We start from the raw sequence: 16,965 nt of genomic DNA, 5'->3' as shown, positions 1-16,965 counted from the left end.
AAATGCAATATGTCAAATGCTGCATTTCTATAGAAAGACTTGCCCAACAGAATGATATACAGCTTACATAACAAGGTGTGGTTCTAGTTACAGTAGGTTTTGCCTTTCCAGATCATGCCTGGCTAGTTTTTCACCACTGCTTCTGCTATGGAGAGAGGTTAAATGCTTTTTGAGGGCAGATTTGTGCTTGAAATCCATGTCACAACAGTGGCATTTGTATGGCCGATCCCCACTGTGTATATTCAAGTGGTCCTGAAGTGTGCTTTTCGCAGTAAATGTCTTCAGGCACACAGAACACTGAAAGGGCCGTATGCCCGTGTGCCCTCGAATGTGCCTGTTGAGACTTTTCTTTTGTGTGAATGTTTTCCCGCACTGTAAGCACAAGAACAGTTTATGCTTCTTAAGGTGGCACAGATAGTTCTCAACGTGAAGAAACCCTCGAGGGCACTGGGGGCACTGGTGCCTCAGGGAAAAAGCGTCCTCTAGATCCTGAATCTCGTTCACTGGACCATGACTTCCTTCAGTGTTCTCACAAATTAAGCCTTGATCTTGATTCCCAGGAACTTCTGCCACTCTGCTCTCAACTGTAGAATTGATCAGTGAACGCTGTGTTTCTGGGACATACATGCTTGCTTTTGAAGAGGTACAAGGCTGTGAAAACTTTCCATTTTCTACACCCCCAGTACTGATAGATTCCACATGGAGGATACGAATTTCGTTGTCTTTAAAACCCATGTCTACTGAAGACAGCTCTGGTGATCTCATTTCTTCTCTCTCCCTGCTGTCAGGCTTTCTACTGTAGACTGTAAAACGTTGCTTTCCTCTTCTTTAACATGGAAATCTCTGTTTACAGGACTATCTTGTGAAATTTCAATGATCTCACGATTTTACCTACAAAGTTACAATTTACCAAGTTGCTGTGAGTCATAATGAGTTTGAAGGAAGAGGTTTCCTTATATCTGGAAAACAGATTAAAAGCCAGTAATATTTCATGACCCCACTGGTAGGAGAGAAAGGACCCCGTAGTCAGAGCCCTGGTTCATAACCAGATTCCCTGGTTATGAATAAAGTTTCTATAGAACACCCATGTGCAGGGTTTTGTGTAAATGATTGCTAGGACTTTGATAAGTAAAAATGTATTCCAGACAGAGAGATAGATTTGAAATCTTAGATCTTGTTCCAATAGCCAGAATGTAGACTATGAGAATGTAAGAGTGGCAGCTCTGCTGCTAAGTCACTTCAGTCGTGTCTGACTCTGTGCGACCCCATAGACGGCAGCCCACCAGGCTTCCCTGTCCCTGGGATTCTCCAGGCAAGAACACTGGAGTGGGTTGCCATTTCCTTCTCCAATGCATGAAAGTGAAAAGTGAAAAGTGAAAGTGAAGTCGCTCAGTCATGTCCGACTCTTCGAGACCCCATGGACTGCAGCCCACCAGGCTCCTCTGTCCATGGGATTTTCCAGGCAAGAGTACTGGAGTGGGTCGCCATTGCCTTCTCCGGATTGGGGCTCAAATGTGGAAGCCTTGCTCAGTAATCTTGTCCTTGTTCTGCAAGCAATGGAGTTGCTGAAACTTTTAGAAGAGGTCATACCTGGATGGAGTGAAAGTAGTCACATAATGAAAATGTGCTTCAGAAATATCATGCTGGGATGATATCAGAGATCAAGTAATCAGTTAGGAGGGCAGAGGGATGAGCTAAACTAGTGAACCTATTAATGTTAAGAGAACCTAAACCAGGACAATGGGGATGGAATGGAAAGGAAGGGATAGAGGATAGAGCTTGCAGTTTTGTGGGAGATGGAGGAATTATTCCAAATTTTAAAACTAGTTAGCTAAGAAAATAGACCTAAGAAAATGGAAAGTGATCACTCTTTGATCAGAGACATGGAACAGGAGAGTCTTAGAAATGCAAACCGCTTCTTGATAGAGGACAGCTCAACTATTCTGTGAGTCCTGTCCACTCCTGGGGTGAGGATCCAGCCAGAGGAAGGGCCTGGGTGGTGAGCTTTGCCTCTAGAAACAGAGCCTGGGAGCTCCCTAAGGCTGTGACTTTTGAACACTGTAAACTATGCAGTTTATTTATAGATAGCTAGTGTTCCTGTGCAGGGAGTGGCTATAAAACTCTTCCTAGGAAAACTGATTAAGCTTTGTTTTGTATGTTTAAGTTTTGTATGGTGTAAATAGTCATCATCTTTTTTTTTTTTAACTGAGGTAGAATTGATGCTGAAGCTGAAGCTGCAATACTTTGGCCACCTGATATGAAGAACTGATGCTGGGAAAGATTGAAGGCGGGAGGAGAAGGGGACAACAGAGGATGAGACGGTTGGAGACATCACTGACTCAATGGACATGAGTCTGAGCAAGCTCGGGGAGTTAGTGATGGACAGGGAAGCCTGGCGTGCTGCAGTTCATGGGTTTGCAAAGAGTTGGACATGACTGAACGACTGAACTGAGTTGATTTATAATGTGTTAGTTTCAGGTATACAGTAAAGTGATTCAGATATATAGACAGGTAAATATGTGTGTATATATATATATATATATATATACTTCTTCTCAGATTCTTTTCCACTGTAGATTGTATGATACTGAGTATAGTTCCCAGTGCTATATGGTAGGTGTGATTTTTTTTTTCTTTTTCCTTTTTTTTTTAAACTTAATTTTGGCTTCAGTGGCAACTTTTGCATAAGGAGGGGAACTCTGGCTTTATCCCTGGAGTTTACAGCAGAGATGGGTGGAGATCCTGGCATCTGATTAGGCCCAAGAGAGAAAGAGCCTTTAGGGCTGGTTAGTAGATAGATCTGAAGGCTTCCTGACCTAGGAGAGTGATGTTAAATCAAGGCTTGAGGAATCAGGAAGAAAAGCAAAGGATGTGTGAAAAGGCAAAGTGTTCTGTTCTGGACATTTGAGTCTGAGGTGCTGGCTCTAAGACCAAATCTGAACTGATGGGCTCAATGGTCGAAACGAAGCTAGTGTTAAATGAATATAGGTCTGAGTTGGCAAGGATGATCACACAGAGGTATGTGGGTGATTAGCCTCTATCTAAGACAGAAGGTTCTGCCCCACTCCCCGCTGATTCAGACTAAGATGATTTATCCAGACAATGTCCCGGGTGAGCAAGGGACAGCCTGGCATTGTGAGAACTGGCTTGGACTTTGTTGAAGAAGAAATGATTTGGCTGAACAAGATGTTCCAGTGATTTCCTTGTAGGAACGAATCTGCTCATAGGCAGTGGAGAAAAATTCCTGAGTCAGTCAGTTGATTGCTCTCAGAGGAGTAGTCCTTACATTCTAGGGAAGGAATTAACTTGGCTTCTCAGAGTGCAAGCCTGTCTGCAGTTATCCCGTATACATGCCTAACTCTAACTTCTTTCTGGTAGCAGGTCAACACATTGAGCAAGTGGACTCCAAAGGCAGGAGGAGAGAGAAGAGAAGATCATGAAACAAAGTATCTTCCATAAAGAAAATGTTCCCAGCTGCATCCCTCTCCCCGACTTCCTCTGCCCCTTGTTTGTTTAGACATAATCCCTTTCACTTATCTGTTGGCTTTTTAACCCAGCTCTCTTTCCTTTTCTGCTTCTTCACTTTCTCTTGAATACTCCCTTAGAGGACTTCTCCAGGTAGAAAGTCCTCGCCTTTAACTTAAAGACTTAAAGGTTTGTTTGTTCGTTGTTTTTGTTTTTTCCTTCTTCTTCCCTTGCTTCATTTTTCCCTGAGTTTACTGAGAATCCATCCTGTAGGATCTTCAGCTAACTGTGCCCAACTACTAAGAGTTGGACACAACTGAGCGACTTCACTTTTCTGCATTGGAGAAGGAAATGGCAATCCACTCCAGTGTTCTTGCCTGGAGAATCCCAGGGACGAGGGAGCCTGGTGGGCTGCCATCTATGGGGTCACGCAGAGTTGGACATGACTGAAGCGACTTAGCAGCAGCAGCAGCACACACGAAGTCCAAAGACTTTATTCTCAATACCAAGGACTTTACAACTGACTAGAGCAAGTAAGATTTTTTCTACATCTTTTATTATAATATTCAGGTAGTGCTAGTGGTAAAAAAAAAACAACCCTGCCTGCTAATGCAGGAGACTTAAGAGATGCAGTTTCGATCCCTGGATGGGGAAGGTCCCCTGGAGGAGGGCATGGCAACCCACTCCAGTACTCTTGCCTGGAAAATCCCATGGACAGAGGAGCCTGGTGGGCTACAGTCCAGGGGGTCGCACAGAATTGGACACAACTGAGCAACTTGCATAGCACAGCACTATAATACTAAATACAAAGTTGGAAGAAACTGAAAAGTGAGGTAAAATAGTATGAGACAAGACTGAGGAAGTTCAAAAAAGGGCAGATTGCTTCTGGCTGGAAGGAGTGGGGAAGACTTCCTGGAGGGGGAGGACATTTGAATTAAGCCTTGAAAATTAGAGACAAGTGAAACATGGACTGTGTGGATCACAACAAACCGTGGAAAATTCTTCAGGAGATGGGATCCCAGACCACTTACCTGCCTCCTGAGAATTCTGTGTGCCAGTCAAAAAGCAACAGTTAGAACTGGTCATGAAACAACAGACTGGTTCCAAATCGAGAAAGGAGTAGGTCAAGGCTGTATATTGTCACCCTGCTTATTTAACGTATATGCAGAGTACATCATGCAAAATGCCAGGCGGGATGAAGTGCAAGCTGGAATCAAGATTGCTGGGAGAAATATCAATAACCTCAGATACACAGATGACACCATCCTTATGGCAGAAAGTGAAGAGGAACTAAAGAGCCTCTTGATGAAAGTGAAAGAGGAGAGTGAAAAAGCTGGCTTAAAACTCAATATTCAAAAAAAAGAAGATCATGGCATCCGGTCCTGTCACTTCACGGCAAATAGATGGGCAAACAGTGAGAGACTTTATTTTTTGGGCTCCAAAATCACTGCAGATCACACTTGCTCCTTGGAAGAAAAGCTGTGACCAACCTAAACAGCATATTAAAAAGCAGAGACATTACTTTACCGACAAAGGTCTGTCTAATCAAAGCTATGGTTTTTCCAATAGTCATGTATGGTTGTGAGAGGTGTGCTATAAAGAAAGCTGAGCGCCGAAGAATTGATGCATTTGAACTGTGGTGTTGGAGAAGACTCTTGAGTCCCTTGGACTGCAAGGAGATCCAACAAGTCCATCCTAAAGGAAATCAGTCCTGAATATTCATTGGAAGGACTGATGCTGAAGCTGAAACTCCAGTACTTTGGCCACCTGATGCGAAGAGCTGACTCATTTGAAAAGACCCTGATGCTGGGGAAGATTGAGGGCAGGAGGAGAAGGGGACGACAGAGGATGAGATGGCTGGAAGGTATCACCGACTTGAAGGACATAAGTTTGAGCAAGCTCCAGGAGTTGGTGATGGACAGGGAGGCCTGGCGTGCTGCAGTTCATGGGGTCGCAAAGAGCTGGACACGACTGGGTGACTGGACTGAACTGAACTGAAACATGTACAGATGGGGCCTTCTATCTGTGTTATATCGAATGCATACACTTAACCGTGTTTATGTTCCTCAGTCTCTTTTCAGAGTGCGGAAAGCAGATGTGGGATTTGTAAAAGGGAAGCTGATGGTAAATGAGCGTTTTTCAGTGTTGTCCATAGTTATGGTTCCATTCTCACTTTGGGAATCCAAGAACAGCCCAGTTGCCAACTGTCTGTTTAGATAGCTGTTAGTGGTGCACCAGAAAGAATTCGAACACCCTCTAATGGGTGGGTGGGCCCAATTAACCTTACTTCTTGTTTTTTTTTTAATTGAAACATTGTTGACTTATAACATCATATTAGTTTTAGGTGTGAGCACAGTGATTCAGTATTTTTACAGAGTTAACTCTGTAAGAAAGGTTTACTCTCTTTGAACCTATCACAATGGAGAAGGAAATGGCAACCCACCCCAGTATTCTTGCCTGGGAAATCCCATGGACAGAGGAGCCTGGCCGTCTACAGTCCATGGGGTCATGAAGAGACGGACATGACTGAGTGACTGAATAATTTATTTTTTACTCTAAAAGATAATGTCATGGTTTTCAAACGTGCTTTTATAGCTGGAGGGGTGGTTTGATGCCTTTCAAATCTGAACACGTAATGCACCTCTCAGCTCCTCCTGGAACCCCGTCCCTTCATCACATGCAGGTGTCCAGTCTGTCGGCAGCCACTGCGGCTGGAACACGGTCTCCACTGTCTCCGATTATGCTGATGGACAGAATACATCCTCCTTTTTTTCTGTATCAGCTGCAGGTTAGAAAGAAATGAGTTTCCAGAGGCTGCTGTAACAGGACCTCGATGATAGACTTTGTGAGGCAGTAATCTACTCATTATAGCTAAAAAAAAAAAGTGTATCACAAGATAGTGGCTGTAATTCTTTGTTCTGTATTCTTGTTGCTTATCTATTTATATACAGTAGTTTATATCACTTAATCCCATACTCCTAATTTGCCTGTCCCTCTCTTCCCTTTGGTTACCACTAATTTTTTCCTACATCTGTGAGCCTATTTTGCATATATAATTGTTTGTATTATTTTTTTAGATTCCACATGTAAGTGATATCATGCAGTAGTTTATTTCACTAAGCTTAATAGTCTCAGATTTATCCATGTTGCTGCAAAGGCATTGTTTCATTTTTTATGGCTGAGTGATATTCCATTGTATACATGTTAAGTTGGTGCAAAAATAATTTCAGTTTTGCATTGTTGAAATTTGCCATTTGATATTGGAATACATTCTTAAATAAATGTGGTTATGTCATACATGATTTTAATGCACTTTTTTGCTTTATTTTTTTGCTAATGAATTATTACTTGCTATTTCTTTTATATATATATATATTAGACTATGGAAATGATATTAGACAAAAAGAAAATTCGAGCAATTTTTTAAATTCAAGTTCAAAATGGGTCATAAAGCAGGGGAGACAAATCACAACATCAACTATGCATTTGACCCAGGAACTGCTAAGAAGTATACAGTGCAGTAGTGGTTCAAGCAGTTTGGCAAAGGAGATGAAAGCCTTGAAAATGAGAAGTGTGGTGGCCAGCCATTGGAAGTTGACAATGACCAACTGGAAACAGTCAGTGAAGGTGGTCCTCGAACAACTACACGAGAAGTTGCTGAAGAACTCAACATCGACCGTCCTAAGGTCGTTTAGCATTTGAAGTGAATTGGAAAGGTGAAAAAGCTCCATAAGCAGGTGCTGCATGAGCTGGCCACAAATCAAAAAAATTGTCGTTTTGAGGTCTCATCCTCTCTTATTCTATGCAACAGCAACAGACCATTTCTGGACTGGATTGTTACGTGCAACAAAAAGCAGATTTTATATGACAACTGGTGGCCACCAGCTCAGTGGTTGGACCAAGAAACACCAAAGCACTTCCCAAAGCCAAGCTTATGCCAAAAACAGTCATGGGCACTGTTTGATGGTCTGCTGTTGGCCTGATCCACTACAGCTTTCTGAATCCCAGCGAGACCATTACATCTGAGAAGTATACTCAGCAAATGGATGAGCTTCACCAAAAACTGCAGGTCTGCAGCCAGCATTGGTCAACAGAAAGGGCCCAATTCTTCTCCATGACAATTCTCAACTGCACATCGCAAATCAGTGTTTCAAAAATTGAACAAATTGGGCTACAAGGCTTGCCTCATCTGCCATGTTTACCTGACCTCTTGCCAACTGACCACCACTTCTTCAAGCATCTCAACAACTTTTTTCAGGGAAAATGCTTCCACATTTTCCACACAGAAAATACTTTCCAAGAGTTCATTGAATCCTGAAGCATGGATTTTTTGCTACAGGAATAAACAAACTTCTTTCTTGTTGGCAAAAATGTGTTGATTGTAATGGTTCCTATTTTGATTAATAAAGTGTGTTTGAGCCTAGTTATAATGATTTTAAATTCAGGTTCAAAACCATAATTACCTTTACACCAGCGTAATACCACATCTTTATCCATTCATCTGTTGATAGGCGTTTGGGTTGCTTTCATACCTTGGCTATTGTAAATAGTGCAGCTATAAACATTGGGGTGGAATATGTCTTTTGGTTCTTCTATTTAATACATCTTCCAATGCCAAAATTTTATATTTTATATTTATGGATGATGAAATGGTGGATTTATTTGTACCCTTATGTGCAGATGGGGAAGCTGGATTTAATACATGCTAGGTCACACAGAGGAAAAGAAATGATGTCAGGATGATAACAGATATCCGTCTGTGACTAAGTTTTCCTTAGTCTGTGGTGAAATGAGCAAATAGAGGTTGCAATGAGTTTTTAAAAATAATGTAAATGTTTTAAACATAAAGTTTATCTTTTATCCAGAGACTAAATTTTTGGCTTTAAAATGTCTTCTTAAAATGATATGATGGTAATGATTGGCAGCATGGTGGTGCTCAAAATTAAAAAAAAAAAAACACCTCCTTCCTTATCAAAATAAAGTTTCCAACCCTCTGAATATTCCATAGAAATACAGTGCAGATACAGGAATTTACTGGTCTGTGTGCTCTTAAAACTAAATGCTCAAACTAATTAACTTACTAATTTATGGAGCAGAAGATGGTTGTCTAGCATATGAAATAAAATAACATCAAAACTGAAGGGAACACAGAGATCATCTGGTTTGTACAAACTCATTTTACAGATAAGGAATCTGAGGTCTAGAAATGTTAAGCGACCTCCCCAGTGATGTGTTCTTTTATTTTTATATTTTCAAATGGTGCTATTTATAGTATATCTGATTTGTGTGAAAGGGTACGTGATCAAATAAAACAATGTTCTGTGGTCAGACAGGGTTTTCACCACAGCCTCAAGTTCTGTACAGTAAATGAAGAGGGTTTCTGGACCCAGTTCCGCGCAGAGTCCTTGGAGGCTTCCCCACACCAACAAGCAAGTCGTGGATGGCAGCAGGGTGTCCTGCAATTCAACTCAGTTCTGACACTGTCTTACCTGGAGATAAAATAAGATTCAACCAGGTTAAGGGCTCATTCCCACAAGCTTGCCCCCTGCTTCAGGGGCAGGAGCAAATCCAGGTTGTTACCTGCGCTTCTAACCGATCGGCCATACATCAGAGTTTCCTGCAACCCCCTCCTGGGGTTCCATTAATTTGCCAGAATGGTTCACAAAACTCAGAGAAACATTTCACTTGCTAAAGTGCCAGTTTATTATAAAAGGATATTAAAGGGCATGAATCAACAGCCAGATAAAAAAATACGTAAGGAGAAGTCCTGAACAAAGGAGCTTCTGTGATGGATGTGTTTAGGGTCTGGCTCAGGGGACACAGAAGTTTTTTGGTTCCCCAACATGAAAGCTCCCCCAAAATCAATCAAGAAGCTGTCCTTTTTGGGGTTTTATGGAGACTTCATTACATTACCATGCTTGACTAAATCATTGACTAAAGGCAACTGATTCAACCTCTGACCCCTCCATGTTCCACAGAAATGAGAAACGTGGAGTGGAGATGGGGGTGGTACTGAAAGTTCCAACCCTCTAAACTCATGGTCAGTTTTCCTGGCAACCAGTCCCATGCTAACCAGTCCCTAAATGTCAACTTCCCTGAAGTATTTTCAGGAGCAGAAGACAAGAGACCAAATATCCCATTGCTCTTAATTATCAGGAAATTCCAAGGGTTTGGGGAGCTGTGGATGAAGACCAAACATATATTATTCCTATAAATCACCACATTGCAGTCAACTTTAAGAAATATTTGACATCAATTCTTCTGAGCCTATACTACCATTTAAAAGTACTCATGAAATAATTGTGTTTTATTGTTCTGCACTCAAGAGAAGGATTGCAAGCACTTACAAGACCAGGCAAAGTACTGACCTGTCAAAATGCCCTTCCTGTGCTTTCTCACCTGTATAAACGCAAAACATCCACACTACTCATTAACTCTCTGTCCCAGTAATTATAGTCAAATGGGTGATATGACCTACTCAAGGTTTGTTGGTGGTTCATTTGGCTGGAATTTACTCCCTGCATACTCTGTGTTACAATGGGGGATCATTAAGACCAGCCTTGCCATCCAGGAGTAGCAAGTCTAGCGGAGGAATCTTGTTTGTGAGGGACTTCAAAAACCTGGTAGGGGATTATAGGCTGAAGTTGGAGGTGCCAGGGGGCCACCACTGTATGTGTTTGTGCTGAGGAATGACTCAATGAAGATGGCATTACAGGGGTTCTGGTATGGATGTATCAAGCAGATGAGATGGGGAGGAGTTAGGGCAAGACATGAGCAGCATGTAGTTACTGAGGACCTGCCCTGGCTGAGGACCGAAAAAGGGAGGATGTCAGACTTTTCAAGGAAATAATGCTTGGAAATTGATGACTAAAGGGATTTGGACCACAAAAGAAAGAAAAGTGGGTCAAAGGTACTTCTTTTGGAATTTTAAGTGACTAAGAAATGGGTAATGGAATTACAACAAAGCTAGGGGTGTTGGGAAAGAAACCTTTTTCCCTAAGTTGAGGGGAAGAAACTCTGGGACCTAGTACTTCTCCTTGTTGACTTGGATCTGTCTGTACATTCAGGGTCCTATATTTCAGTGAGTTCATATGAAAGTCAATTAATGCTGCTAATGGTAGCTTATTTTATTACTATTAGATAATTACATTATAGAGAAGCAAACACGTAATCTGCATGTAAATTCTGGATTATCCTTTTTGATTACATCTCAAAAATTGACAAGCTCTGTCTTTGTTTTGGCTGAGAGAGAGGTATATGACTGGGCAGAGTTTGTATACCTTTGTAGAATCCCGGTCTTTTTCTACATCAAGGGCGGTGCACGTTTCCAGTTCTATTCTTGGACCTGAAGAGCTGGAGATTTAGGTATGGACTGGCTTGTCATGCTAGAAGGGGCCTGAATGGAAACAGGAGTATATCTGCAACTTTGACCATGCTCTGACTTTTGATTCAAAATTGATGGGACTTCCCTGGTAGTCCAGTGGTTGGGACCCCAAGCTTCCAATGTGGAGGGGTTCAATCCCTGGTAGGGGAACTAAAGTCTTGCTTGCCACATGGTCATTAAAAAAAAAGTGTTATTGGGCCAGAGATCAGATTTTAGGACTGAAATATCTTTACACTGCAAAGCAAAGTCCAAGCAAGTGTATATAAGCCTAGCTCACTGATAGGAATCTGGCCCTAGCCTAGTTTGGCCATCAAACCAGAGCTGATTCTGGGTTTATTATGCTATTTTGCAATCTAGTACCTACCCCACCCCACTGTGGACAGAGTACTGTGGACAGAGTATATAAACTTGTCTCCTACCATGCTTTCTTTTATAGAGACCCCATCACCCCAGAATAATTTTACTCATTTGTCTTTATTTGTTTTATAAAACAGTAGTGTACTAGGTGGGAATCTTTAGACTGCAAGTCTTTGAAGATAATGGTTAAAGCCTATGGGGCTAGAAGTTTGAGGGGGCTGCTAAGTGCAGTGCTTGAAGTCACGTTAGTAAGGAAAACTGACAAAAAGTCTAAAGAAACTAGCATTTTAGGGATGCACATAATTATAGGGGAAATTCCCCTTTCTTGTATTTTGTTTTTCAACCAAAAAACTGTGTAACCCATGACATAATTTATTGTGGCATTTCCCATTTACCTTTCTAAAGAATGTAAAGAGAACTAATTGGCTGCCTTTTCCAAGTGGGGATATTGTGGCAACGCTTCTGAACAATTAATATCATGGTGGTTTTTTTTTTTTTTGCTAACATCCATGTTATGAACTAAACCCTAGGTATGTGGGTAGCTTGTGCTTCAGACTTGGATGGCTCTTTACTCTCTGAGAAGGGCACTTTGTACCTGCTTCTAAGAGGGGATAAACCAGATGCTTAAAGAAAAGACTGTAACACCCTGATGAACATGAGTACAAGAAGCAGATATCTAGCTCCACAATCATACAGCTGGGATAGCCGTGGGATTTACTGACAGATGGAAAAATTCTTGGGAATATTAGTTCTTAGGAACTAATATTCTTGGGAATATTGGCACTTAGAAAAATGAGTATTACGGAACAGGTGGCTGTCTATCAGTATCTCAAATTCCTCCCTGGGAGGAAGCCCTGTGGTTTTTCTCAGCTAGATTCTAGCCCTGGACTAATCTCCAGGCCTCCGTTTCCTTAATTATGAATAGAGCTTTAGATCCTTCCTCTACTGGGGATGGTGAATGGGGAGTAATTATTAATGGGTATGGGAATTCTTTCAGGGGTGATAAAAACTGTTCTATATTTGATTACGGTGATGGTTGTGAAACCAAACAGGACCCTGTGGAGCCTTCCCAGATAGAAAAGTCCCTCTGTTTCTCGTTTGTAGGGAAAAGGTTTTAGTTTCCCAGTACTTCCCTGAGTTCCAAAGAGCAGGCACGTCTGTTACTAATTAGGAAAGTGAAGGAACACAGAACCAAAGAAAAGCAGTTGAACAAAAGAAGAGAAATGACAATCATTCGGCAATGAAATAGAGTCCTAGTTCCACCTTGAGGGGTATACATAACAATATGATACATATCCTTGAGCTGTTCTGCAGAAACTAAGACCCCCCCCCCCAAGTGGAGGATGGTGACTATTTACTGACCAGAAGCATGTAGACCCCAGACCAACTAGAAGAAAAAGGTTATCTTCTTTTTCATGAAGAATGAGGGATGATGGTTATCATTCCCCAAATATCACCCCATTACTTCACTACCAACCCATCAGAAGGAAGTCCATGAGCTGCAAACTTCACTCCAAATGCTGCCTTTAAAAACCCCCAACCATCTCACCCTCTGTCCTCCCCTTCTCCCTGGCAGTCCAGTGATTAAGACTGAGCTCCCAGTGCAGGGGGCCTAGGTTCAATCCCTCGTCAGGGAACTAGATTCCACAAGCTGCAACTAAGACCTGGTGCAGCCAAATAAATAAATTAATTAATTCAAAAACACCCTCCCTGAAATTTATCTCAGGGTGTCTGGGCTTTTTGGTGCCCTACAAATAAATGCTGTACTCTCCTTCACTACAATCCAGTATCAGCTCATTGACTTTGCTGTGCAACAAGTGAGTGGACCAGAGTTCAGTTGTACAACTCTGTGAATATGTTAAAAAAAAAACCCAAAACATTGAATTATACAGTTTCAGTGAGTGAACTGAATTGTTGCTGAATGCAAATTCATGTGTCAGATGCACCATGAGGCCAGGCAAACCAAAATTGTTGGAGTCTGGAGAAGAGAAATGTTTATCGCAGGGCTAACCATGGAGAATGGGTAGCTCATGCTCAAAAAGTTCAAACACCCTGATGGTTTTCCAGGAAGACTTTTATAGGCGAAATATTAAGGGAAGGCTGCAGGGCATGTGAATTTTTCACATGCCTTTCACATGCCTTGAATCTGCCTTTTGGTACTCAGGGAAGGTCTAGGAGGCTGAAGCCTTTTCTTTGCCAATGAGAAACAGGGGACCCAGAAAGTCTTTCTGTACCAGGAGGGCCCCACAAGGTCCTGCTCAGTTTCAAAATGGTACCATTACAGGCTGAATTATGTCCCCCTCAAAGTCCATTTGTTGAGATCTTAACCCTCAGCCCTTCATAATGTGACTATATTTGGAGAGAGGGTCTTTAAAGAAGCAGCTCATTTAAAAAGAGGTCACTAGGATGAAGCCTTGTCCAATATGACTGGTGTCTATTTAAGAAGAGGAAATTAAGACACAGACACACAGAGGAAAGACCATATGGAGATCCAGGGAGAAGACGGTCATCTGTAAGCCAAGGAGAGTGGCCTCAGAAAAAAACCCTGCTAACACCTTAATCTTAGACTTATACCCTCCAGATTTGTGAGAAAGTAATTCCTATTCTTTAAGCCACCCAGGTTGTGATATTTTGTCATGGCTTCCTGCAAAGGTTACTTTTAAGTGTCAGCTTGGCAGGACGGCCAGTACCCATATATTTGGTCAAACATTATTTGGACTTTTCTGTCAAAGCGTTTTTGAATGAGATGAATATTTGAATGGTGGACTTTGAGTGAAGCTGTTTACCCTCCCTAATGTGGGTGAGTCTCATCCAGTCAATCAAAGCATTAATAGAACAAAAGACTGACCTTCCTGAGCAAGGAGTTCTGCCAGAAGGCCATGTTTGGGCTGGAGTTCTTCCCCAGATCTCCAGCCTGTCGGCCTGCCTTGTCAGTTTTGGACTTGCACCTCCACAATCGTGTGAGATGATTCCTTAAAATTAATCAACAAATCTCTCTCTTTCTGTCTCTCTCTCACACACACACGCGCACACACACCCTTTGCTGTTTCACTGGAGAACCCTAACTGATATCTTGTCCTAGCAAACTAATACAATAATACAATTAGTAATACAAACTAATGCTAATACAAGAATGCAATGAGTTGTAGTTCAATAAGGTTGTGTAAAAAAATCTTAGAAGATTATACCTAAAATATTAATAATAATTTGTTGGTAGAATTTGGAGTGTTTTAGTTTTATTTTTAGTTTAACTTTTCCAAACTTATGATTTTTCGTGACTGTGTGTTATTTGTATAATGATAATTTAAGAAAAGATTTCCATTCAGCAGAAAGTTTAGAAGCAAGGTCAGATAACACAGAACCCAGAGGACATGGGAATATAGTGGGATGCCGTGAAGATTTAGATGAAGCACGAATCAGATTACATCTACTACAGTGAGAAAAATCTCAGCATACAACACAAATCACTTATGAAAGAGCTACTAAGCTTGTTCCAGAATATGGGGAGTAAACGAATTTAGTTTTCCTATCAACTGTATTTTTCTGCCATTTTCAGTGATTCATTCAATCAGCTAGCAAACTTTTGCCGGGCACCAGCTATGTCCAAGAACCTCACTAAATACCAGAGATTAAAGGCAAACAAAACAGGCTCACTCCAATCAAGATGTTTACACTATGGTAGGGGAGATAATATGGTACAACGTGATAAGGACTCCTGTAGGGTAAGAATTGTTTGTGCACATGGGAGAGAGTGTCAGCCTGCGAGAGACGGAGAAGAAAGGGTTTTTTTAAAATCCTCAGTACAATCCTACAAGTTTATTATGACTCCATTTTGTAGATGAATGCAGTGACACTCGGGGCTTCCCTGAAGACTCAGGAGCAAAACAATCCGCCTGCAATGCAGGAGAGGCAGGAAACATGGGTTCAATCCCTGGGTCAGGAAGTTCCCTGGAGGAGGAAATGACAACCTGCTCCAGTGTTCTTGCCTGAAAAAATCTGATGGAAAGAGGAGCCTGGAAGGCTATATCGTCCATGGCGTCGCGAAGAGTTGGACGTGACTGAGCGACTATGCACGCATGCACACTGAGGCTCAGAGAGGTTAGATAATTTGCCCAAATGTCTCAGGAAGTAAAAGACAGGGATGTGAGCACAGTCTGACTCTGAAGTCCATGTTCTTTCCACTGTATGATGTGCTGTGTCTCTTTGGTTTTGGCATGTGTACAAGCAAACAAGTAGGATACACTGAAATACAGTAAATTTAATTTCTGCTTTGAAATAAGGACACATGTCTATAAACTCTCTATCATCTGTCTTAGTCTGAATTACCTTATCCTACTCTGTCACCAGTTCTCATAATTGCTAATAATTGTAACAACAACAATGAACATTTATTGTTTCCTATTGTAATTGAAAGTGTGGTCTGGCCACGCAGCTGTTCAAAAGCCAATAGTGGGACAAGTTTAGTGGAGAGGAAAGTTTGCTTTATTTTGGATGCTGGCAAACAGGGAAAGCCATCCTGTCCAAAGGCTGACTCCCCACAACTGACGATCAGTGGGCTAGGGCGTTTGTAGACAGACAGAGAGGTCTACAAGCAGAAATAGCTCAGTCAGCTCTGACAGTCATCTTGAAATTGGTCATCAGCTGTCTGACCAGCGTCATCTCGATTGTTTTACATACAGTTAATCTTCAGTTCAGGGTCAGTTTGCTTCCATTTCTTGAGGCCAGTTCTCAGAACTGTGGCAGCTTATGTCATCTGCAATCGGCCGTCGCATAGCTCACTTCTCCCGGTGCTGGTTTCGGTAGGAGACAGCTCACAGGATATGGCTCAGGATATTATCTATAGCTCTTGAGAAGGAACTCAAGGTCCTTGACTATGCTTAATGACGGAACTATTATTATTTGGTCTCCTTTGACTCTTTTCCTTTGTTTCTGCATGTTCTCACTTCCTTGATTAAACTTATTTACTGGCTAAAGTTTTTCACAGACTGTGAAGGGCAGGCAGAGGACATGGGGGCCAAGGACCATGGGGTCCTGCTCTGTTTATCTTTGTGCCAGATACTATACTTGGTACTTAAGATAGGTTCTTTTAGTCTATCCTCATAACAACCTAATATGGTAGGTTGTGGAATTATCCCTATCTTATAGAGAGAGAAACTGAGGCTTAGAGGGTTAAGTGATGTTAAATGGCAAAGCTGGGATTTGACCCCAGATCTAGATTTAGCCATTTTGCTGCAGTGCCAAAACCCAGACAAATGGCAGATTAAAAACTCCTTGCTGGTGGCTTGCTTTTTTAAACTAGAAGATTCTGGAATGCAATTGATCTTCCAGATCACACAGGAGTGATCAAGAATTTCTCTTCAGTTTGTGAGGAGGAGCCCCTTAAGGGAGTTTCAGCATTCATTTTTATGTTGCTTCATTCATTAGCTGTCTACGTTGGAAAGCTGGGACTCTGCGTTGCTCTAAGGCACAGACAAGGCTGCTGTGATGTTTGAATTTGGGAAAAATAGTTGCTCAGCGTGTCCAACTCTTTGCGACCCGTAGGCGGTAGCCTGCCAGGCTCTTCTGTCCATGGAATTCTCCTGGCACGAATACTGGAGTGGGTAGCCATCCTCTTCTCCGGGAGATCTTCCCTGCCTAGGGATCGAACCCGAGTCTCCTGCATTGCAGGCAGATTCTTTACCACCGAGCCACCAGGGAAAACAGAGGGCACAAAAATGGACCCTTTTGCAGATTCTGTTTGGGTAGTAGGCTCTGGTGTT

The 16,965-nt window shown here is 41.9% G+C and overlaps 1 pseudogene; it reads right to left on the bottom strand.

Annotated features, from left to right (window-relative positions):
* Positions 1–82: 82 nt before the first annotated feature.
* Positions 83–15,865, bottom strand: LOC101113189 (zinc finger and BTB domain-containing protein 6-like; annotated as a pseudogene).
* Positions 15,866–16,965: the final 1,100 nt, after the last annotated feature.

Source organism: Ovis aries, chromosome 23, assembly GCF_016772045.2.
Source record: "Ovis aries strain OAR_USU_Benz2616 breed Rambouillet chromosome 23, ARS-UI_Ramb_v3.0, whole genome shotgun sequence".
NCBI lineage: Eukaryota > Metazoa > Chordata > Mammalia > Artiodactyla > Bovidae > Ovis > Ovis aries.
Note: the sequence above shows the minus strand (reverse complement) of the source record. Positions and strands in the feature narration are given on the sequence as shown.